This window comes from Phoca vitulina, unplaced genomic scaffold, assembly GCF_004348235.1.
Source record: "Phoca vitulina isolate PV1807 unplaced genomic scaffold, GSC_HSeal_1.0 scaffold21, whole genome shotgun sequence".
In the NCBI taxonomy this organism is placed as follows: domain Eukaryota; kingdom Metazoa; phylum Chordata; class Mammalia; order Carnivora; family Phocidae; genus Phoca; species Phoca vitulina.
Genome location: NW_022589724.1, coordinates 30,828,581 through 30,850,985, shown reverse-complemented (window position 1 = coordinate 30,850,985; position 22,405 = coordinate 30,828,581). Strand labels below are relative to the sequence as shown.

Below are 22,405 nucleotides of genomic sequence, written 5' to 3'. Positions count from 1 at the left end.
CAGACACGGGCCTTTGGACATGAAGGCGGCCCGTGGCCACCTGTCGGTGTGAGTTTTCCTGTGCGTGAACAAACACATCTGTTTCCACTTTGGAGCTGGGGGGCGGCCCCGCGCGATGGCTGCCATCTGGGCCAGCAGATTCCAAATGGAAGCAGGAGACAGAAACCCCCCCGGGGCGGAAGTGCGCGAGGGGTAAGAGCCCCCCGTGAGGGCGCTGAGGCCAGGGCTCCTCCTACCAGCACCCCACGGCTCTGCCAGATTTGGGGTCCTGGTGGCTTCTGCTCCTACCTATGGCAGGGGAGGCCCCCGGGATCCCGCTCCATCTCTAACCTCGCCTGCCCCACACCCGCCGCACCCCTTCCCCTGGGGGCGCGCTTTGCTCTGCAGCTGGAGGAATCCCCACCCCTTCCAAACTCAAATGGAGAGGCACTCCCAACCCGACCAGTCCCTCCCCTGCCTCCCACGCAGGTCTCCGGTACGGATCCTGACACGTACGCATGCAATTTTTAATGTCGACCTGGTTGTGGACAAATGATTGAAGAATCTCGATGTCACCACAAAACTCTCACTCCACTGTGAACTAACAGATTCGGCCTCCGATGTCCCTGCAAACACACCCGCTCACACACACACACACACACTCACACACAAGCAACCAGCTAAGTGAGCACCCGCTAAGTGAGCACCCACTAAGTGCCACGGCCCCTGGGGCTCAGTGCAGAGCAGGCGCCACAGCCACGGACCAGCACAGCCCGGGAGCCATGCAGCCTCGGGTCACCGCCCAGCCCGGCCCCTCGTCAGGCCGTGTGACCTCCCCGGGCCTGGCTCACAGCTGGTACTTATGGAGAGAGAGAGGACACGTGACAGAGGTGACAGGGAGCCCTGCCCTCCCTGAAGGGACAAGCCTAGCTCACTGAGATGTGACGGAAGACAGGTGAGTCTGGAGCCTGGGGAGCAATCTGGGTCCGCCCCGGCTGCTCCGAGGAGGCAGGGGCCAGCAGGGACCCGGAGCCTCCACCTGGCAGCTCAGATGAAGCTCACACCATGCAGCACCCGCTCACTGATGCCTCTCCCAGGCCCCAAGGCAGGAATGGGAAACTGAGGCACCGAACGGGGAAGCAAATTGCCCATGGCGCTCTGGCTCGGATTTAAACCTGGGCCTGTCTGATCCTGGCGCCGCGGCTCCGGCAGGCTCCTTGCTCACCGCTACCGCGGCTGCCTCTTCCGGGAGGGATGGGGAGGTAGCGCCTCCGTGGGGGAGGGTCGGTTCTGGGCGCCGATCTCACCCCACCAGCGAGCGGGGTTGCCGCTGGGAGACACCGCTGGGCACGGGCTCAGAGCCGCAGCCAAGACGGAGCACTCTCATGCGTCGGAGACAAACTGAGCACTGTGAGCTGCTGGGCAGACAGGTCACTGCCTTCCCGGCAGGGCCTTGGTTCACTCCTCGGCCAAGGGCCATGGTGGGCATCGGGGATGGCCGTGGGCTACCAGCCCTCCTCGGGGGACTGGGGATGTGGCTCCAGGTCCCTGGGCAGCCGTGACTCCTCCGTGTCTGTGCCCCCACTACGCCAAGACTAGGGCAGACAGGGAGGCTCCTGGGGCCTCCGGGCCATTCCAAAGCCCCATCTGAGCCGGCATCCCCACCGGCAGGTGGAGGCCCAGCAGGACGGCCATCGAGCTGGGGACCCTGAACCCAGCCAGCCCGTGTCTTGGAGCCCACACAGAGATGGCCAGGCACTAGAGCCTGACCCGAGCCGAGCAGCAAGCATTACACCTCTGACCAGCAGTCCCGAGACGCGGCTTGGCTATACGGGGGCCCAAAGGTGAACATGTGAGCACGCATACAGCCCCGCCTGGGCAGGGTGAGCCCACGAGCACAAAAGTGTGCACACACAGCTCCCGGAGAAGCACCCATGGGCACACTGACCTGCCCAGTTGCATTCAAGTGCAAACACTTACCACCCCCAGGGGAATAGATGTGCTCACACACATCTGCACACCCATGTCCAACAAGCCCACGTGGTGGTGGTTCCTTTCCTACGTCCACATGACTGGGCCATGGGGTGTCCTGATGTCTGGGTGTGTCTGGGTGGGTGCTTCTGGATGAGATTAGCATTGGAATCAGCTGATGGAGTAAAGACGCTCGCTCTCCCCAGTGTGGGTGGGCCTCACCCAACCTGTTGAGGGCCCGAAGAGAATGAAAAGGCCGGCAAAAGGAGAAGTCACTCTTCCACCCACCAAGTGGGCGCTGCTGGCTCTCGGGTCTAGGACCTCGGCTGGAATTTACACCACGGGCTCTGGGGCCCTAGGTCGTGGACAGAAGATGACAAGACTTCTCAGCCTCCACAATCCCTGAGCCAGCGCCTTACACTAAACCCCTCTCCTCTCTGCACACACACACACACACACACACACACACACACCCCTTCGGTTCTGCTTCTCAGGAGAACTCTGACTAACACGCCCAGGCTCAGTGCGCAGCCCTAGATGATGGCAGGCGCTGGGGACTCTGGGAATCTCCAGTAACCGTCACAGCGAGCCGGTGACACCAGCTCGGCCATCAGCACTGTCTTCGTGTGAGAGGGGTGGGGCTCAGATCTGGCTGCTAGCAAATGGCAGACCTGGGGTTCCCCGCCCAGCTCACAGCCTTGCCTCCAAGTCCCAACGGTCTGTGCTTTGCCTGCAAACACTGGAACACACGTGTGGACCACAGCAGGACACCGGCCGAGAAGGCGTGTTCACGGGCCCCCGGGTGCCCCCGATACACCAGGGAATACAGGCATGCGTGCACCCACAGGCATGCTCACGCCTGCAGCGCGTGCCCACAGACGCGCACACAGAGCCCATGCACACCCATACGGAGCAGACTGCCTACCCGGCCCCTCCCTCCCCGCACAGTGACCCCCAACCCCTGCCTGGAACTGGGTGGAAGACAGAGGCCCACCCAACCCTCTCCCCGTCCCCAAAGCAATGACATCTTTCTCGGCTCCTGCCATCGGTGGCCGGGCTGATGGATCACCCTGTGCGGTGACTCAGCAGCCCCGAGCCAGTCTATGGAACGCCGTTCCTTCTGCCAAGGTCGGCCGGCGCCTCCATCAGAAGGCAAACTCTTGCGGTCCCCCTTGGCAGCCTTTTGGCGAAGGTGAAGCACGGGCCCCACGCACACCCCACAGCCAGGAGCTGTGAGGGACAGCCCTGGGATGGGCCCTCAGGCCTCCAGCCTGGGGCCCTAGGCAGCCCCCCTGGTGACGTGCTCCCAAGTCCCAGCTTCTCCAGTGGGGGGCAAAGGAGACCCCCAGGCCCGAGTCATGCTGGAATGATCCATGTATGCCCTGGAACTGGCGTGGGAACCATATTCTTGAGCCCAAATGAGCGCCCCCTTCAGCATTATCGCATGTCTTGCGGGGCACAGACAGGACCTGCTGTCTGATTAATGACCCGTCATCATCTACACAATGACAGGACAACAGCATCTGCCTGTGGGGGGCACGTGCGCTTAGCCAGACACGCAGCCAGAGAGCCTCCCTCAAGAGCAGACATCCGGGCCTGACGCCTTGGCTCGAAGCCTGCCTTTGCCACTTGGCCACAGTGTGGACTTGGGTAGATGACGTCGTCACTCTGGGCCTCAGTCTCCACACTTGTGCAGAGGGGCCAATAACTGGACCCTCGCAGGGTCGAGTGGAGGAGTCCAAGTTGGCGTCGTGAAGCACGGCATCCCGGTCGGGGCGAGGGCCTCCCAGGGCTGGTCGTGGAACTGAAAACATACATGCCCCCATGCAGCCTTGCGCCAGTGCTGGGGGCTTGTGGTCTTTACCCTGTGACCCAGGGGCGGGGACCGAGGCCCCAGAAGGCCCCGGAAGGCCCCGGACTTGCCCAGGACTTGCCTGGGCACCTGCCATTCACCGAGGACCCCGGCGAGGCGGTTGTCAAAGCCCCTGTGGCTAATACAGTCCAGGATCTGAACTCACCCCGGGCTGGGGGAAGCAGCCCCAGGGCCACAACCCAAACTTCAGCATACTGGGATTTCATTGGTTCCTGGGACAATATTTCCCAAATCAAAGCCATTCCAGAAAAATCTACAGGGTACACTTGCCCTCAGAAAGGTAGGAATTCGTAGGATTTTGCTCTCTGAACAGTACTTGGCCATCGTCGGCCTGCGCTCCGGGGAAGGCCCAGCTGCCCCCCGAGTTCACCTGAGCTGGCCGGCCCTGCTGTCCTGTCCTGCCCCACCCCGGGGCTCAGAGGAGCCGGCTGAGTCCCCCGCCCAGCCTGGAAGGCGGACGCTGACAGGCTGCCTTGTCTGCCTCCCGCTGCCCGGGGAATAGGACACCATCCTTCCCAGGGCTGCTCCGTGGTCAGCAGCCGGGAGATTATGACCCTGCGGCTGCTCACTTGGACGGGTCAGGCCCCCGCACGGCGGCTGTGCCCCGGAGTCTGGCCGAGGTCAGTTGGCCCTCTGGGTTTGTTTGGGCAGGACGGGGCAGAGCCCCCCAGTCACCCCAAACTGCCCTGGCCCACCCTTCCCATCAAGACCCGGGTGACTGGGGATTCTCCTGCAGGAGAAGCCCCCTTTGTCTCCCCTGCTCCATAGAGGGGGAGGGGCGGCGGTGGCTTCCTCTGGGTGGGGGAGGGCTCGGGTTCGTGAATCCCCAGGGGCTGAGTCCCCCGCCCCAGCCAGCCTCGAGCCCAGGTGCGTGACTGTCACCAAGATAAAAGAGACATAATTAAGTTCCAATCAGCAGAGTGATTTGTTATCATAATGTAATATTCCCCTGCAGCCCCTGGGCCCACAGATCCGTCTCCGTCAGGCCCGCCGGGTGGGGGTCTCTGTGCGCCTGGGCTGCAGGCCTTCCTGCCACCCTGGGCCCAGCTGCCTGAGGAGCCCCCGGGAGGTGGCGTCCACCCCGCCTGCCCCCTCTGGGCCACACTCGTCCCTCCCCCAACTCCAAGCTGTCCAAGGTGATAATGAAGTCATTTTTCTAAGGAATGTTCACCTGGAAGACAGCCCCGTTGGCGAGCTGGCGGCTAATCGAGCTGGGAAGGCAGGCCCAGGGGAGCGGCGGGGGCGGAGGGCGGCGGGAAAGGTGGGGGCGTGGAGGGCCTGCCGCCGCTGGGGTGATTTATGTGGGCGCTCCTGGGGGCCAAGCCGCTGCCTCTGACTCGGCCCTGGCCGGATGCAGCCGCTGAGAAAACACGGGGCCAGACAGGCCCCCGGCAGCTGAGCCCACCTGGCCTCCAGGGGGGGCGGGGGGGGAAGCTCCAGCTTAGCGCCCCAGGAAAGGCGGCACCTAGTCTCTGGAAATCCCACCTCTGGCGCCCCCTCCAGCATGGACGTCGGGGACAACCTGGACGGTCCCCTTGCTCTCCTCTTTGTAAACACTGTTGGCACGTGTTTGCTCAGTCCCCGTTTGGCTAGGAGCCCCGGGCGGGGGTCAGGGAGACCCTGGTTCATGCCTCGGGGCCACAGCCCACCAGGTGCACTGCACACCCCCACACCCGCCTGCCCGCCGGGACATAGCACCTCCTGGCACCTCAGTTTCCCCTTCTGAGAAACAAGCGCCAACAAGAGCAGGGCCGGAGGTTGGCAGGAGGATAGAGCCCCTGGGTGTGGGGCCGGGCACAGAGCGAGGGCTCAGGCTTTCATGAGGATGGTGAGTGGGATGTAAGGAATGATGGACAGGGGAGCCGGCTCCTGGAGGCCAGGGGTGGGGAGGGGGCCTTGGGGCACTTTGTTTACCACTTTCTGCTTTTCTGTGGCTTCCACATTTGCTAAAATGGGTCTGTTGACTTTCAGTGAGGGAAGCATGGGCTGTGTGTGGCCCAGAGCCTGGCGGGTGGAGGAGGCATGTGGGCAACCACATCGGGCGGGCGGGTGGGCCCCACCTGGGAGGCGGCCGGGGCGGCGGCTCGGAGCTCGGCGCGCGCGCTGGTGCCAAAGCTCACAGGCTGCGGTCCCCGTGGAGGAGAATGTGCTGTCGGGTGCGGTACGACCATTAATAGCAGCTTCCCCGGGCCGCGGGCCCGGGGCGGCACATGGCGGCTCAGGGCGCCTCAAACCCGGGTCCGGGTAGGGCTGTCCCATGCCTCCGGCATGCGATCCTCACAAAAGGCCTGTCTGGGCCCGATTTTCTTGGTTCCACATGATTCTCCCAGTACCTTTGGCAGGTGCATGACTGTGCATTTCACAGGGGAAGGAAAAGAGGCCCAGAGAGGCTGAGTAATCACCCAAAGTCACACAGCTGCAAGGGGCAGAACCGGGTTTCAGATCCGAGTGGACAGATTAGAGCCGGTCACTCAACCTCCCAAGGGTGCGCCAATGGCTTGGTGAACCAAGCAGGAGTTCTGCCTGGGCCCCGGCCCGGCACCCAGCACACCCTTCACTGATGGAGCTGTTTGGGGACACGTGACAGACACTGGGCCCCGAGTGGGGCTGACGAGGCCAAGTGACCAGGGGCTCAGAGAGATCACCCAGACCAAGGGGGGCCTGCAGCTCGGTCAGGCAGGACTGGAGCAGGGTGGAGCAAGGGGAGGGAGGGTCTAGAGAGGACCAGCCTGGCCCCACCAAGCAAGGAGCAGTGGGGCCATCCAGAGGAACGAAACGTGAGACCCCCCACCCCTCCCCAGGGACAGTCCTGGAGAATTACCGAAAGGTTCTTCGCAGGCCCCTACAGCTGTGACTGTTACGGGTAGGGGTGCCCTACCCCGGGCGGGACCTGCTCTTGGGGAAGATATCTCCCATGGAGGGGGTGGGTGGGTGGGGGTCAGCGCCCAGCCGGCCCATGGGCCTGACTGGCCAGGCTGCACTCTCACGGGGCTGCACTCTCCCCAGAGCCCTGCACCGGCTTGTGAAAAATGCAGGTTTCCAGGTCCCACCTCAGACCCACTGGCACACAGCATTGGAGATGGGGCCCCGGAAGCTGGGATTGCTGAGGCCCCAGGGGTTTGAGCACCTCACCTGGTGCCCAGAAAGCAGTGAGCAGGCTGACCCCCAGCATGATGCCTGCATGGGGCTGGGCCTTGGCTGACAACTTGACAACCTCCGGCCCTGGTTTTGTTTCTTAGAAGGGGAAACTGAGGCACCAGGAGCCTTTGGGGTGCAGCACTGAGCTCCTTGGGGCCGGCCAGCTCTGAGGATCCCGTGAGTGAAGCAGGCTGGAAGGAGTCCGAGCCCTACCCCTCCAGGTACTCTGTCGGTACCCACAGGCTGGTGGGGCCAACGAATTTGGGTTTCAGTAATAACTCCAGTAATAACCCTGGCTGGGATGGCCAGGATGGCCTCGGTGCCAACTGCAATCAGCTGGTCTTGGCTGTGGGAGGAGGGCTGGGAGGCAGGCTCAGCAGGAGAAGGAGCCGTGGTTGATTAGTCATGTCTGCTGTGGGTGCAGGAGAGGGTCCTGAGTTTGTCGTGTCCTTCCCAGGGGTGAGCTATCCCAGAGAGGACCCCTTACCCTGCTGACATGCAGCCAGGGCGTGGGATGCAGGTCAGCTCCCCTCTCCCCTCGGACATGGCTCACGCGTCTCCTTCCAGAGGCTTCTGTGACATGTCATACTGTATGTGCACCACCCACCTGTCCATCTGACCAACTGCGCGTCTATCCACCCGTCCAACTAGCTCTAGCCAAGGCCGGTGGGGACGAAGATGCTGGAGGGAGAGCCACAGCCTTCCACACGTGGCCTGCCACCAGGCAGCACACGCACGCCAGGGAGTTAGGTCCTGGCCCTCAGGGATCACCCTGGAGCTGGCAAAGATGCCCAAGATGGCCCAGGCAGGATCCTCCTGGCTCCGCAAGGACCTGTGACCCCGTGAGGAGTCTGGGAGACGGGACAGCAGGTGGGAACGGGGAGGTGCACTTCCCAGGACAGGGAAACAAAGAAACCGGAGTGGACACCTGGGGACTGACACAGGACACTGTGGGTCCAGAAGGGGTCCTGAGGATGGAGTCCTGGTAACCAGTCCTGGCCTCCAGTCAGACCAACCTGGGTCAAATTTAGTGCCCTGCCACCACATCGGTGGGGTGGCTGAACTTCTCAGCCTCAGCATCTGAATCTATGAAACGGGGATGCGGGTCCTGGCACAGCCAAAGTTTTGTGCGGATCGGTGCTGGGCACAGAGCTGGACACGCGTGCTGAAAGTGAAGGGAGCGGCCCCTGGCTCCCAGGGCGGTCTCATCTGCTGCAAGAGGCCAAGGCTCAGCAGCCTGGGTGGCCGCCAACCTCTGGGCGGCATCCCGCCAGCTCCTGGGTGCATAAGAGAACGTGTCAGGGAAAGCACCCAAACCCTTGCAAGAGGGAAATAACGTGATCAGGAGGGGAAAGAGGCGGCTTGTGCCAAGATGGTTATAGCAACGCTATTCATACTGTGAAGAGCTGGAGCCCTCCCAGGTGCCCAACAATGGGGAGCAGGGAAGCCAGCGCCCGGAAGGCAGCTGTGCGGACCCCGTGGGCACACAGCGCTTGGCAGAGCTAGCTGCAGAGGCAGGGAGTGGGCAAGACCGGGCTGGTGGGCATGCCGGCCACTGCGTCACAGCTGCCGCAGGCTGGCGGGACAGAGGGCGCAGGCAGAGGAATCCCACCGCGAGGATAGTGCTTGGGGTCGCCCTGTGGCCCTGCCCTGCAGGAAGGCCCCGTGTCGGGCTGCCCCCCTCAGAGCAGGGAAGGGGCTTTGGAGTCACATTTGGGAACTAGAACCAGCCAGTCATGAACAGAGGGGCCCATGAGGCTAGCGCATCCACCTCCCTCACCTCCCCGAGGGGTGGTGACAGTCCTGTTAAACCAGAGGACGGGCCCGGCCCTTGTCCGGCCGGTGGGCATCCAGGAAGGGGCAGCTGCTGCCTCACTGGACAGTGAGGGTGTTGTGGAGGGCGCTCCTCATGGACCCCAGATACGCAGACTCTTCTGGAAATTGGGGCCCCCGCACCTTTCCCCCTGAGCCACTCCCTCCTACGGGAGCCGACACCTGAGCATGTTGGGCAAGAGCTGCCCACAGCCCTTTGTCGCACCGGTGCAGGCTGGTGCCCAAGGAGCAGAGGGGGCGGGTGGGGGGAGGAGGAACCCGGGACTCCCCACCCCCAGCCCAGGCCAAAGCCACCAGGGCAGTGGGGGGTGGGGGCGAGCAGAGACCCTTCGGGAAGGGCGTGGACCAGTGGGGAGACTCGGGAGCCTGCCAGGTGGACAGGACACGCCGGCAGGGCTCTCCCTGGACCTCCTCAGGGGGTGGGCCGCTGTGGGGAGCGGGGCCTGGAGACCCCAGGGGGCCCGGCTGTGCACAATGCAGCCTCGAATACCAAGCCCCATGCACCTGCCTCACCGAGCCGGGAGGACACAAAGGGCCGGGTAGGCACAGGGGACCCTGGCGGAGACCCAGCCCTCCAGGGGACAGAGAGCTGCCCCTGGAACCTTCCAGGTGCGTTGTGGCCATGCTCCTCCAGGCCCTGACACTCGGGAAACCCTTTCTTAGTCGTTGGTTGATTTGGTTCACACTCAACACCATCTTTTTACAAATCTTACAAATAAGGAAGCTGAGTCTAGGCGAGTTCTGGCAGAGAACAAGGACGGAATCAGAATTCGAACCCAGGTCTCCAGTGGGGCCCCCGTTCCTTCTCTACCGAAAATTGTTGCCACCACCCATGGCTCCTGGATTACGAAGCCCACGAGTGGGGGGGCCCTGGGCCTGCTCCCCGTCGTGCCCCTGTGCCCAGCACTCTGCGGGCACCCAGATGGGCACATCAGCCTCCCCACGCTTGTCCTCGAGTTCCCCAGATCCCCCCACTTCCGGCCACAGCGGCTCTTCCCTCCCTCCTCTGGCCTGGATGGCTCTGGGCTCCGGCTCTGCTGGACCCAGGGCGGCTCCTCCGGAACCCGATAGAAGAGCTGAGCACGTACAACCATTTTCTCAGATGAATTATAATTTTCCTTCATTTCCCCTTCAAAACACACTAATTAAACAGACATTGTTAAGACAGCCAATTGAAATTCAAAAAAGCATCCTCTTTCTAAAGAACATGTCCATTTCTTTAGAGGCAATTGTGTGCATTGTGGAAACCGCGCACGGACGCACACACGTGCACGCTCAGATGCGTGCGCACACACGCGCGCACACACACACACACACACACACACACACAGGCCGGTGCAGGCGCCCAGCCTCACCTGAATGCGTGCTCTCCTGTCCAGTGCCAGCACTATGGGACTGTTTGATTGAATTTTTTCTTTTTCCCAATGTTTGCCACGGTGACCAGGACACAGATAACCTCGGGAGGCTCTTTCCTCCTGCCGCTGCCCCACTCCGGCACTGGAGGGGTCCTCGAGGACCCGGGCAGCGACCCTCCTTCCAGGGGCGCCTTCCCCTGCTGGCTGCTCACATGGGGTACATCATCTGCTTCACGTCCCCATCCCCCTCTTACCTGAGCCCACACAGAGGCTTCTGGACCCAGCGTGGGGGTGGAGGAGGCCTCCCCCAGCCCAGCGCGACCCTGAGCCCAGCCTCCAGTGTGACAGGCCAATGGCTTCCAACTGATAGGAATCTCAACCTTCAAAACCCAGAGGGAGCTGGGCCTCCAGGTAACTTGCAGGGGGAGGGGCTCACCTGGGGATACCCCCCTTTTAAATATAACTCCTCGATTTTTTTTTTTTAGTCAAAGTGGAGCAAATGTACAGGAAGGTGACTTGGGACAAGGAGCACTCCGCATAGCCGCTACTCAGGCAAGAACCGGACTCTACCAGCCCCCGAAACGGCCCCAGAGCCCCCAGCATCCCTCCCCGGCCTGACCCCTAACACCTGGGACCACTCTTGCTTGTTGGAATTTTAGACAATGGGCTGTCACCATTCCCCCAGGAGAGCCCCGTGCAGCCACGTGAGGACTTATTCATGTGCGCCGCTGTTCAGAGACGCCTGGATCCTCTACAGCTCGGAGCCATCACCCGCAGGCTGAGGTGCCCCCCCACAGTGCCTGCTGGGGCCCTGGGCACTCGTCTCCGTGGGGCATGTGCCTGGCAGTGGACTTGCTGGGTCATTGACAAGGGATCCCAGCGCCACTGTGGACGGCAACCTCCCGACTGTCCTTACTCCCAGTCTCCCTGATGAAAGGCACGGCTTCTCAGGTCGGTCTCTCCTGCCCCTGAGTCCTGTCCCCTCCCTCCTGGATGTTTTGCTCCTCCTGGCCTGCGGTCTCGCCCCTGCGTCCCTTCTCCTGGATAACAGCAGAGCTATGCTTTCTAAAAGCGTGGGGGCAAAGTCCCATTGAGCAGGCAGTTGGGGAAGGCTCGAATTTGCAGGGCCCCGCAGAACACAACCTCCCCAAGTCCCCATGGGGCTTGGCTGCCCGGCACCGGGGCGCAGCCGTCGTCCTGCCCCGAGTTACTGCCCCAGCCCCTCGGGCTGGCGTCCGCAGGCTGAGCCCACCTGAGGGATTCCCACAGATTCTCCAGCTGGGAAGGTGCCGGCCTTCCACGGAAGGAGTCCCGACAGGGGAGTTGAGGGTCAGCCAAGATTCGGAGCCTGGTGACTCAGGCTTTGAGGAAACTCAGCCCGCCCAACCCTCGGGTTCTCCTTGCCCCTCCCCTGCACACTCTCCCTGAAGACCAGAGCCCTGCTAGCCCCACCCACCTGAGGGCCAGGCACCTTGACACAGCAGGTGATTCACACCTCCGAGGGGAGGGGAGCGGAGGGGAGGGGTCTGTGGGCTCTTACAAGCCCCTTCCTCACTGGCTCCCTGGGGCCTCACCAAGTCCCTGGGGAGGAGGGGTCAGGAGCACGCAGCTGCACCCTCCTCCAGGGGCCATGGAGTCTAAGTACCCCTGGGACGGGTAGCACTTGTAAGATAGCCCCTTGTATGTCCCTGTGACCTCAGCCGGGGCTGCTGCCATCCCTGTCTCTGAGACCCAGGCCCTGGGAGGCTAAGCTGACACACTCGGGCTGAGGGGCTAACGTGGGCAATGGGCTGGCGGGGCTCGGGCTCCCAGGTCCATCCACTCCCCTGGTGCTGGATCTCGGAGGAGGGAACTTCCTAGATGGTGCCGTCCCTGGGGAGGGAGGAGGTGGGTGCAGGGTGGTGGGGCCCACAGCCTCTGAGGACAAAGCGCACAGTCACAGCCCAGGGGCCTGGCCGCAGCAGCTGCCTCCTCGGGATGGGAAGCTCATGGGAAGCTCAGAGGGCCCCGGGGTCCCCTGAAAGAGCCCCCGCCTCACTGCTGGGTTTGTGAGGGCCCGAGCCACCCTCCCGGCACACTGTGGCAAACAGTGATCCAGTCAGCACAGAGCGAGTGCCTGCTGCGTATGGGGCACCGCACCTGCTGCCGGGGACAGACACGGACGCGCGCGACTGGGGAGCACAGGCACGGAAGGCTTCCTGGAGGAGCAGCATAGCCACGCCGAGGGGAAGGAGGGGGTCCAGGCAGGGCGTTCCCACAGAGGAAGTGCTTGTACAAGGGCCAGGAGGCTGAGTGTGTGAGAGAATGTGTGTGTCCGTGAGTGTGTGTGTGTGTGTGAGTAGAAGGGAGTGTGTGCGTGAGTGCGTTCCTGAGTGTGAACACAAGTGAGTCTGAGTATGCAGATATGTGGGTGAGTGTGGCTTTGAGTGTGTGAATTTGAGTGTGTGAGCGTGTTTGTGTGTGAACACAAGTATGAGTCTGAGTGTGCAGATATGAGTCTGAGAGAGTGTGAGTGTGTGCGTCTATGGGTGTGAGCGTGCATGTGAACACAGGTGTGAGTCCGAGTGTGTGGATATGAGTGTGAGTGTGTCAGAGTGAGTGAGTGTCTGGCACGCACGTGGCACGTCAGCAGGGCCTCGTGGGCCACGACAAGGTGATAAGGAGTCAGGACAGAATCCTGAGGCCCGGGGGTGGAGGCTGGATGGAGGCTGGAAGTGGCCGGGGCACCAGCTGGAGGCCGGGACAGCGTGGCGAGGACAGGGGGCAGTCCTGGCCGGGGCCGGGTCACTGGGCCAATCTGAGCCGTGTCAGGCAGAGAAATGTTTTGTATACATGTGTATTAGTCAGCGCTTGCTGCATAACAAACTACCCCCGAATTCAGTTGGTTACAAGAACCCACAGTGGTTTCCTCACCGGTGGGTCTGTGGGTCCGAGGTAGGTGTGGGGGGCCAGGCTGCAGGCTGGGTTCGGGTCTGCTCCTGCATCTCCTCCTCCTCGCACACTCCTGGGGGCAGATCTCTAGAGCAGAAGAGAGCAAGCCGGCTGCGGAACCAGGGGGAGGACCTGGCCCGCTCGCCTCCACCGGCCATCCCTTAGTCCCTTAGTCCAGGCCTGTCCTGCCGCCCAGCCCCACGGGGTGGGGCAGGGAAGTCCCTCCACCAACAGCCGGAGGCCAGGGAGCAGCGGGGAGCTGTCAGAGGGCGGGAGGAGCTGGGCACCCCACCCAGGGTCCCACCTTCCTCATGGGGCGTTGGGAGGATCACCCCAGGCTCAGGACACAGAGGAGCAGACCCTGCCCATCTGCCCAGAAGGACTTGGCAAGCTCTTCCAAGTACCTTCTGAATGGGGGCTAGTAGGCGGTCAGGGTGCCCTGAGCTTCGCCCCACTGAGCCCCTGACGCAGGGACTCCACCGTCCGGGCGGGGGCGCCCTCCGCTCAGGCCAGCGGCCCAGCGGGACCTGGCACTATGGCGATTCTGCCTCCTGGGGTCTGTCTGGCCTCCAGCCCCTCCAGCCTTCACCTCTGCAGGAACACGTGGCCTTGAACACAGCCTCAGGGAGGAGGGTGCCTCACCCCCTCTGGGGGCTGCCCCACAGCCTGCCAGCAGCCTCTCCCCGCCCAGCCCTCCAGAGCTGTGCAGCATCCTAGCCCTCGGAGCCTGGGGGGACAGCCCAGGCAACAGCCTCAGAAATGGGTACAGAAATGCTGGATTGACTTGTCAACCTAGCTGCACAGTGGACAGGGAGGAAGGCGGGAGTGAGGCAGCCCCAGGGGCAGACGGGGGCCTGGGGCCCAGTCTGAGGCTCTGGATCAACCTCACTGTGATGAAGAAGACTCCCCTCTGCCTCCCTGCCAGAGGCTACGCAGCTTCCCTTACATGCCCCTGGAGACAGGTGCCTCACTCCTGACTGAGGCAGTGGTTAGAAGCATCTTCCTCATTTGACCTGGCTGTGCCCTGGGGTCCCACTTCTGCCTCCACAGGGCAGATCATCAGCGTGTGTTGAGCACCTGCTGAATGCAGTGCCCCGCCCCACAACACAGAAGCCAGTGCCCACAGACGAGGGAGGAAGGAGAGGAGAGAGAGGGTGGGGGAGGGGGAGAGAGGGAGGGAAGGGAGAGAGGCGAGAGGGGAGGGGGAGAGGGGGAGGGGGACAGAATGAGGGGGAGGGGCAGAGAGGAAAGAGAGGGTGGGGGTGAGAAAGGGAGGGAGGGGAGAGGGGGTGGGGAGGGAGAGAGGGTGGAGGGGGTGGGGAGGAGGGAGAGGGAAGGGGGTGAGAAAGGGAGGGGAGAGGGGAAGAGGAGGGGAGAGGAGAGAGAGGGAGGGAGGGAGGCGAGGAAGATAGAGAAGAGAATGAGAGAGGGAGGGGAGTGGGGGAGAGGGGCGAGAGAGGGAGGGGACTGGGAGGGGAGGGAGGAGAGGGGGAGAGGGAGCAAGCCTCTGTCTGCTGTCTGTCTTGGCACCACTTAGCCCAAGGGTTACAAAGCCCCCCGAGGCGATCAGGCCCAGGGGAAGCCATAAATCTCAATGACCGCCCCCCACAAGTTTTCTCCCCTCCTGAAACAACAGATATCATTTCCTTTGTTGCAGCCCAGACTCCCAGAGGGTTTTCTGATAAAAAGCCACTTCTTCAAAACATCAAACCCAAGTCCTTTCAGGCAGCCACAGGGTCAGCCTTCCCTCCTGGGGGTGGAGACGCCGGCCGGATGTCTAGGAGGGCCTGCCCGCCTGTCTGCCCAGCGGAGGGTCCACGCCAAGGCCGCGGGACCTGTGATCGTGTCCTGGCCTCCTCGATTCTGCCACGACACCACTGAGGGATGGCCGGCTGATCTCAGCTTGGTTACCACTAGCGGCGAGGGGCTCACTCCCTAGCGGCAAGGGGCTCACTCCCCATCAGCGCAGGCTGATCCTGGGAGGACCCTTCCAAAGGGGACTGTTTCCCACGTGGCTTCAGATCTGCCTCCTGTAGTGGGCCCCAGATCCTGGCTCCCTTGGGGACGCCCGGAGTGCCCTCTCCTCGGTGCCTGTGTTGTGACCCCTGGCAGCTAGGACCCACTGAGACACGGAGTGGGGACCCTCAGTCATGGGGAGGGGAGGGGTGGGGTGGTCTCATTCTGGGCAGGCTTTATCCTCAGACACTGCAAGGGTTTGGGGAAAGCCCCAGAAGGGTGAGCCTCTCTGCCCCTCTTTCCAGGTGGGGTGCTCTCTTCAGCCGGGGAGCCCCACCTCCATCCTGCCTGCAGGTCCCCCACCCCCCAATTCTTTTGCAGCCCCACCTCCCATACCCCCACTGCCCATGGAGGTAATACCTGTGTCCACCTCACTGGGAGGAGCCTGGGGCTCTGGGGCCTCCCAGGAAGCGTGGGGTCGGGGCAGGGCCCAAAGGAGATCCCTCAGTCTCTCCCCGGTCCTGCTCTGGGAGCAGTTGCTTAGGCACCTGCTGAGTCCTTCCTTCTAGGCATGACCCCACTGGCCCTTCACAGTAGGGGTGGGGCAGCTTCTGCTGACCCCATTCTACAGAGGGGGAGATTGAGGTTAGTAGGGGACTGCACGGCCCCTCCTCAGGGAGGCCTTCCCCACCTGCCCTGCAAGCCGCAGGGGAGGCTACACCTCCGAACTCTGGGCTCCACTTGGGGGGAGGCCAGCGCCCAGAGTCCTCCCCAGCGGGCTCCTGAACGTGCAAATACCGTGTCCCCTCGAAGGCTCAGAACGCCTCCGGGCCACACGTCTTGTTTCTGCCCCTGAGCTCACTCTGCGTGGGTTTGTCTTATGTTCGAGGCATGAACTTGCTCCTGAGCCGGGTCCACGGGGCTGGGCGGTCCCTGCAATCAGTGGGCTCTGCAGGAAGGAGCCAGTGTCGAGAGCGGGCGGCCCTTGCGGGCTGGAGAGCCCGGTCTTCCTGCTCCCCTTCCTCCATATCTGGGGTCCCTCGGATGTGGTCGCAGGAGACCTGCAGAGAAAGGAGCACGCGGCCCCAAGCAAGCTCAGCTGCTCTCTGGACTGGAAACCTCAGGGCACTTGTACTCATCTCCCCTGCCCCCCACACAACCCTCACCTCGGGCACAGTCAGAGGAAACAGACTCAGAGAGGCTCAGCCACTGGCCCAGGGTTACTCAGCAAGTACTCAGCGGAGGCAGGATATGAACTCAGCTCTGCCTGGGTCTTGAGCCCAGATTTGTGGCTCCGCACAGGAGAACCTTCCTTTAAGGACGTGGAGGGATCCTTGGAGGCCCCCCCTTTGCAGGTGGGGAGACCGAGGCCCAAGGTCACACAGTGAGCCAGAGCAGGTGGGGCCCTGGGTTTCTGGACTCCAAACCAGAGCGAGGACCCAGTCCCATGGGTCAAGCCCACAGCCCTCCCCCCTCGCCAAGGAACATGTCAGGAGGTCCCCCGTGAGGACGGCGGAGGGGTGCCCGGCCTCAGGAGCCACCACCTCCAGCCCCATCCCAGAAGTGCCCATCTGGACACTGGTGCTGGCCTGACCCTCATGTTGGGCACCAGGGGCATCCGCCAGCCTCACGCCTGGCTGTGTTGGGAACCGGGGCCCCAGCAGGTCAGGCATGAGCACCCTGGTGCTCCTTCGTGGGGCCTGGGAAGGGCCGAGTCATGCCCCAGGCCAGCCCGCGTCTGCACCGAGTAGCCCTTTTCCCTGCACGCGTGGGCCTCGCGGAGGTGCAGGGGGCCCCTCCTGCCGGGGCACACGGACGGCACCCTACAGGAAGCCCTGTGCACACCGCTCAGTCCCACCAGTCAGTCGAGAAAATTTAACTCCTGGATAGCCCAAAGCCTCGCCATGAGTGCGGGGACGTTTTGATGGTTCCTTCATCCCTTCCTTTACTCCTTGAGCATTTGACACGGGCTGGGCTCCGGGAGGCCATGGCAAGCCTGAGCGGCTTCTGGCTCCTGAGGTCTCTGGGCCTCAACGGACGACTTTGATACCACATGGCGGGGACTTGGCCGTGCCGAGCTCAGAGTGCACATGTTAGGGGCCCAATCCAGACTGGGGGTGAATCGGGAGGGCTGCCTGGAAGAAGCCCCATCCAAGCTGAGACAGCAAGGACTGGAGGAGCTATCCAGATGGGGAGGAGGAGGAGGCAAGGGAACACCCGGCACCAGTGGGAAGAGTGGGTCCTGTCCTGGGGTCGATGGAAGCTGGTGTGGCCAGAGCGCAGAGTCGTGGAGGTGTGTGCAGGGCAAGGAGTTTGGACTCTGTCCTAAGGGCCGTGGGCATCTCCCCAAGCCAGGCTTAGTGCTGCACGCTGCAGATGTCATGCTGCCCCCGAAGCCTGCGGCGAGCAGGGGTTTGCGTCCAGGGCTGCGTGGCCCAGAGACGGGACATGAGCAAATGTACTGGGGCTGGGGGAGCAAATAAGGAAATGAAATCCAGTGTCAGGGCGGGACTCGCTCCAGATCCCCAGGAGAGCAGGGCGCCGGCGCGCACCACAGGAGACTTCCAGGCCCCGGCAGGCACAGCCCGGCACGGCCCGGGTGATTCTCGGTGAGTCAGGGCCAGGGCGCTCCCGGCTGGAGACGGGCTGGCCGCACCAAAGCCGAGGCGTCCTGCGGCCTGCAGCCCACGGGGCGGCAATGGTGCCAAGGGCCGGCTCCTCCCCGCCTGCCCACCGTCCCCCTTCCACCGGACCCGCACAAACAGTGGAAAGCACTTCACCGGCGCCGGAGCCCCGCAGACGTGGGACAGGGCTTTGGAACGTCCTTCTGGTGGAAAATATATTGGAAGGAAAGTGAGATATTCGTGGGCAGCGTGGCCCTCGAGCCCAGATCCAGCCCCACACCGGGAAAGTGGGAAGAAGGTGTGACGGTTCCAGGGGCAGGTGGCCCCCCTCCCGCCGATGTCCCTTTCCTCCTGCCCCAGGACGGGGGTCCCGTCTAGAGGGGCTTCCAAGGACCCTCACCCTCCTCCTTGTTGGTGACATCTGGAGTGGCCGAGGAAGTGCGTGGAAATAATCTGCTGGCCAATCCAGAACCGTCTAAAGCACCTTCCCCACAAACCCTCCCATGCTCGTCAGGGGGCCCGAATACAGGCATCCCTCGCCCCTCTCTCCTGCTCCAGTCACCGCGGCCCTCCCCCCATGCGGCCACCGCCTGCGTGTGTCTTGGGCCTTGGCTCACAGCCAGGCCTCTCCTCCCCACCCTCTCCCCTCCCCTCGCTGTCTGGCCCCCTCTGTCCACTTGCTTGACACCTGTCTCCCCTACAGCATAAGACTGCACGCTTCCTTTTCCTCGTCCCACATCTGTCCCCACTCCCTGCGTGGCCGGGACCCCCCTCCACACATGCCTGTGCACACTGCTCACACGGACAGAGGAATGAATACACTTGCACGCATGGGCACACATACACGTGCATGCACGTGTACACACTCTTGAATCCTGGCTTCAGGGTCTATTCTGGGCACCGTTCCTCCCTGGCCCGGCACCTGCATTGTGCATTCGCCCTTCACTTAGGAGACGGGCACAGAGATGTTGGTAACGGGCCTAGGGCCACCCCGCTAACACACAGCAAAGCTGGGATTCGAATCAGCACTACTTCTTCACCACTAGGCCCACAGCCCGGGTCACAAGCGAATAGGGCTCCTGTGGCCACTGGGTCCTCACTGGAGCTTCTCCCAGGGTGAAGAAGGAAGACTTGGCAGACCGCCCCCCACTCCACGCTCGTGCCTGTCAGCACAACATAAAAGCTAATCTAGAAGTAAACAAATTCAGTGAGAGGAACAGAACCTTTTAAAAAGGAAAATTGAGATGCCCAAAGGGGGTGTCTAATTTTTATCCCATTTCACAATTGAATTGTAAATCTGTCTTGGAGCCGAGCTCCTGGGCCACCGAGCTAAGACATGGTTCAGAGGAAGGTCCCGGGGACTGCGGCCAGGCCTTCACGGGCTTTCTCCTCCAGCCCCTCCAGACCGCAGACCTGTGCAGGCAGGGCCCTCCGGCCAAGGCTGAGCTGCGGGGCCCCGGCTCCGCATGGGGTGGCTGAGCCCTCAGCTCCGGAGAACAGGTGCGCTACTGAGCTGGCTTTCCGACCGCAGCGGGGCCACGTGCTTGCCTTCCCACCTCAGCTCCACGGCACCCTGGCCCAAAACTTGGCCTCTCGACATGAGCGGCTTTGTCCTGCAGCTGCCCGACCAGGGGAGGGTGGAGGGAGAGGCCGGCTGAGGCCACCGGCCCCTCCCACTGCCGCGGCTGCGCCCCAGGACCGGGGGGTGGGGGGGGCACTGCCACAGTTAACTTAGAACGGGCAGCACGGGGGCGCGGCGTTGACCTCTGTTTGCGCAGAACCGAGCGGCAGGAAGCCGGTGATGTTAAGCGTTGCAAGGACAACGTGAGCTTTGCAGATGACGTTTCCATACGTTTCTGCACAGTCCTGCCAGCCTCTTCCACAGCCCTGCGCTCCCGTTTCATGCGCACCCTGTGTGGGCTGTCACCCTCGGCAGGCACCCCCCGCCGCTTGCCGAAGGTGGCCCCACCACCCTGGCGAGGTCCCAAGAGGTCCCCATGAGGACATGGAGGCCGGGCCGGGGACAGGAGGCAAACAGGGGCCCGTCTGACAGATAACAACGGGGCTTCCTGCAGGGGCGCCCCTCCTCCTCGTGCCCCTTGTGCCAGGCCCGGAGAACATCCATCCCATTACTCAGACCCGCATGACGAGCCGGTAGCTGCGGTCATGATAAGCGGGCTGCCCTTGGCCCTCGTTGGGCAGGGCCCGTGCCCGCGACTGGGAAGGGCAGCCTGACCCCGTCCCGACGCCCAGACCGCACAGCAGCAGAGCCGGGATTCAGACCCAGTTCCTGACGCCCAAGCCTCTGCTCTCAACCCCACTTTGAAGCGCCTCCCACGGATTTCAGGGTGCGGTCACCTCTGCACCACCCGACAGCAGGTGGGGCCCAGCTACCAAACAGCCATCCTGTTCTTCCAGAAAGATCCCGTCCATCCTGCAAGGCTCTCAGTGGCCCCAGGCCTCGCCCGCTGATGCCGGCATTTGTCCAGTGATCCTGACTCATGTGCGAGAGAGCAGGACCAGAGGAGCCTGGGGGATGGCCAGCCTGGACGAAGCAGTGACCCCCAAGGTCCGGGGCCTTCTATGAAGACAGACTGTGACGGTTCACACCTGGAAGGGGCACCTGGAGGAACAGCCCCAGGCCGACCCCGCACCTGCTGATACCTCCTAAAGGTTCTCCTCCCCCTGGGTGGGCCACTCTGGCTTCTCTGTTCCTGAAGGCTGCCCCTCTTCTGACATTTGAGGAGGTTCTTGTGACAAGAGCATGCATGACTGTCTGAGTACTAATGCACAGATACCCCAGGGAACCCCCCAGCCTTTAGGTCCCAAAGCTGAGGGGTTACAAACGCATTCTCCAAGCTTCAGGTCAGACCATGGTGAGGGGGGATGAGGTTACGGGGTTCTCCCTTCATTGAACTATCAGTGACGCAGAATTTCCATTCCCTGGTACCCACCCCCTCCTCACCCACCTGATCTCAGGAATTGCTTCCATCCACGGTAGCTGGAGCCTCAGCTCCTGGAATGCATCACAGAAGGCAAGAGGGTGTTTGTTAATAGACAGGCCAGCCATCGGCTCCCCCACGGGTGGCTCAAGAGGTAGGTTTTTAGGATTCTCTGTGAAAGTGTGCAATTTTTTACTTGAACTAAAATGGTAGAAGAAAAGCATCCGTCCATCCATCTGCCTTGCCACTCAACTATCCAACCATCCACCTGCCCACCCACTCACCCAACCATGCACCCATCCATCCATCTATCCATTCATCCACTCATCCACCCTACCACCCACCCACCTACCAACCACCGAGTCACATATCCATCCATCCATCCATCCTACTGTCCAATCATTCATCCATCCACCTACCCTACTGCCCACTCATCCATCATCCATCCATCCATCCAGCGACCCACCCCACCGTCCAATCATCCATCCATCCACCCACCTACCTTACTGTCCATTCATCCAGCCATTCATTCATCCATCTAACAATCTATCCATCTACCCATTTAGCCATTCAGAATTCACTCGGCACCCCCCATGTATCCACTAGTTCCAGAGGGTACAGATACACCAACCCAGTGCCTGCCAGTGAGAACAAACAGATACAAAAACAAACACTTATAAAACACAGTCAGGAGGACAGGTGTTCCCCATTGATGGAACTTACCTAAAGAGATTATGTGCGAGGTTGTGCAGTACACGGTCCCTGCCCTGCCTCACCAGGAGCTTCCTACTGGGAGCCCCTTTGCAGCCTACCCTGGTGCTTCCTACCCCCTTACTTTTGCATGTTCTAGAGGTAATACCCTTCCCTCTTGTCTGAATAGTCATATCCTACCTGCCCTCAAGACACAGCTCAAAGGTGAACCTTCCTGCCTGCTCCTGTGCTCTTGCCGAGGCACCTACCACACTGCATGCAGAGCCTAATTCGTCTGCACCCTTCTAGACTGGGGCCTCCCTGGAGGGGCAGAGACTGGGTTCTGTTCACGGGTTCATGGCTGCATCGGGGATAGAGCCCATGCGAGAGCTGATGCTCTCAAGAAGTGTTTATGGGACGGAGGGTGGGAGGGTGGGAGAAATGGCCAGAGCCCCCTTCCTGACCCGCCCATCAGAGTCTTCAGGCTGCTTGTCCTTCTAGGTCTGGGGAGCTGCCTTCCCTCCCCTCTGTGGACCCTCTCAGGAGACCTGCTGCCTGCCTTGAGGACCATTCTCTAAAGCCTTGGGAAAGATGGCGCATGCTGCCCCAGCCCCAGGCCCAGCCAATCCCCATGTCCTCCTGTTCACTCCCAGACCGGTCTCCCAGGCTGGACTGAGCGAAGCCTTCCAGGGAAGGGGGCTGGCCAGGCTCGGCCTCTGGAATTCGAGGAGCCTTTGGAAAACCCCTGGTCCAACCTACCTAGCCAGTTCCCCTCTGATGGGCCCCCATTTTTGGGGCCCATCAGAGATCCCAAGAGATAGGGCTCCAGGGTTATCACCTCTCGGAGAGGGTCACTTAGAAAGCCTGCCTGTCGGAGAACTCTAAAGCCAAGACCAAGGGCCACGGCCTTGACCATCAGCCCTGGGCACGAGAGACCGTGTTTCCAAGCATACACACACTGCTTAATGTTTAACTTCCCGAGAGATTTTTCAACCAATATTGACATTAACTTTGCACAGATAAGAATGTTCAGAGGCGCCCACCCAGAAATCCATCGGGCACCAGCCCAGGTGCCACACACCCTCTCTGGCCTTGAGGGTCTCGTCCTGCCCC

At 62.2% G+C, this 22,405-nt stretch overlaps 1 long non-coding RNA gene across 1 annotated transcript; it reads right to left on the bottom strand.

Moving 5' to 3' along the window:
• Nucleotides 1–22,143, bottom strand: LOC116641170. Its single transcript, XR_004301143.1, has 4 exons — nt 22,052–22,143; nt 20,630–20,676; nt 13,063–13,167; nt 1–58 (listed from the first exon to the last, which is right to left on the bottom strand). It is a non-coding gene; the product is annotated as an uncharacterized LOC116641170 (long non-coding RNA).
• Between the last annotated feature and the right edge of the window lie 262 nt (nt 22,144–22,405).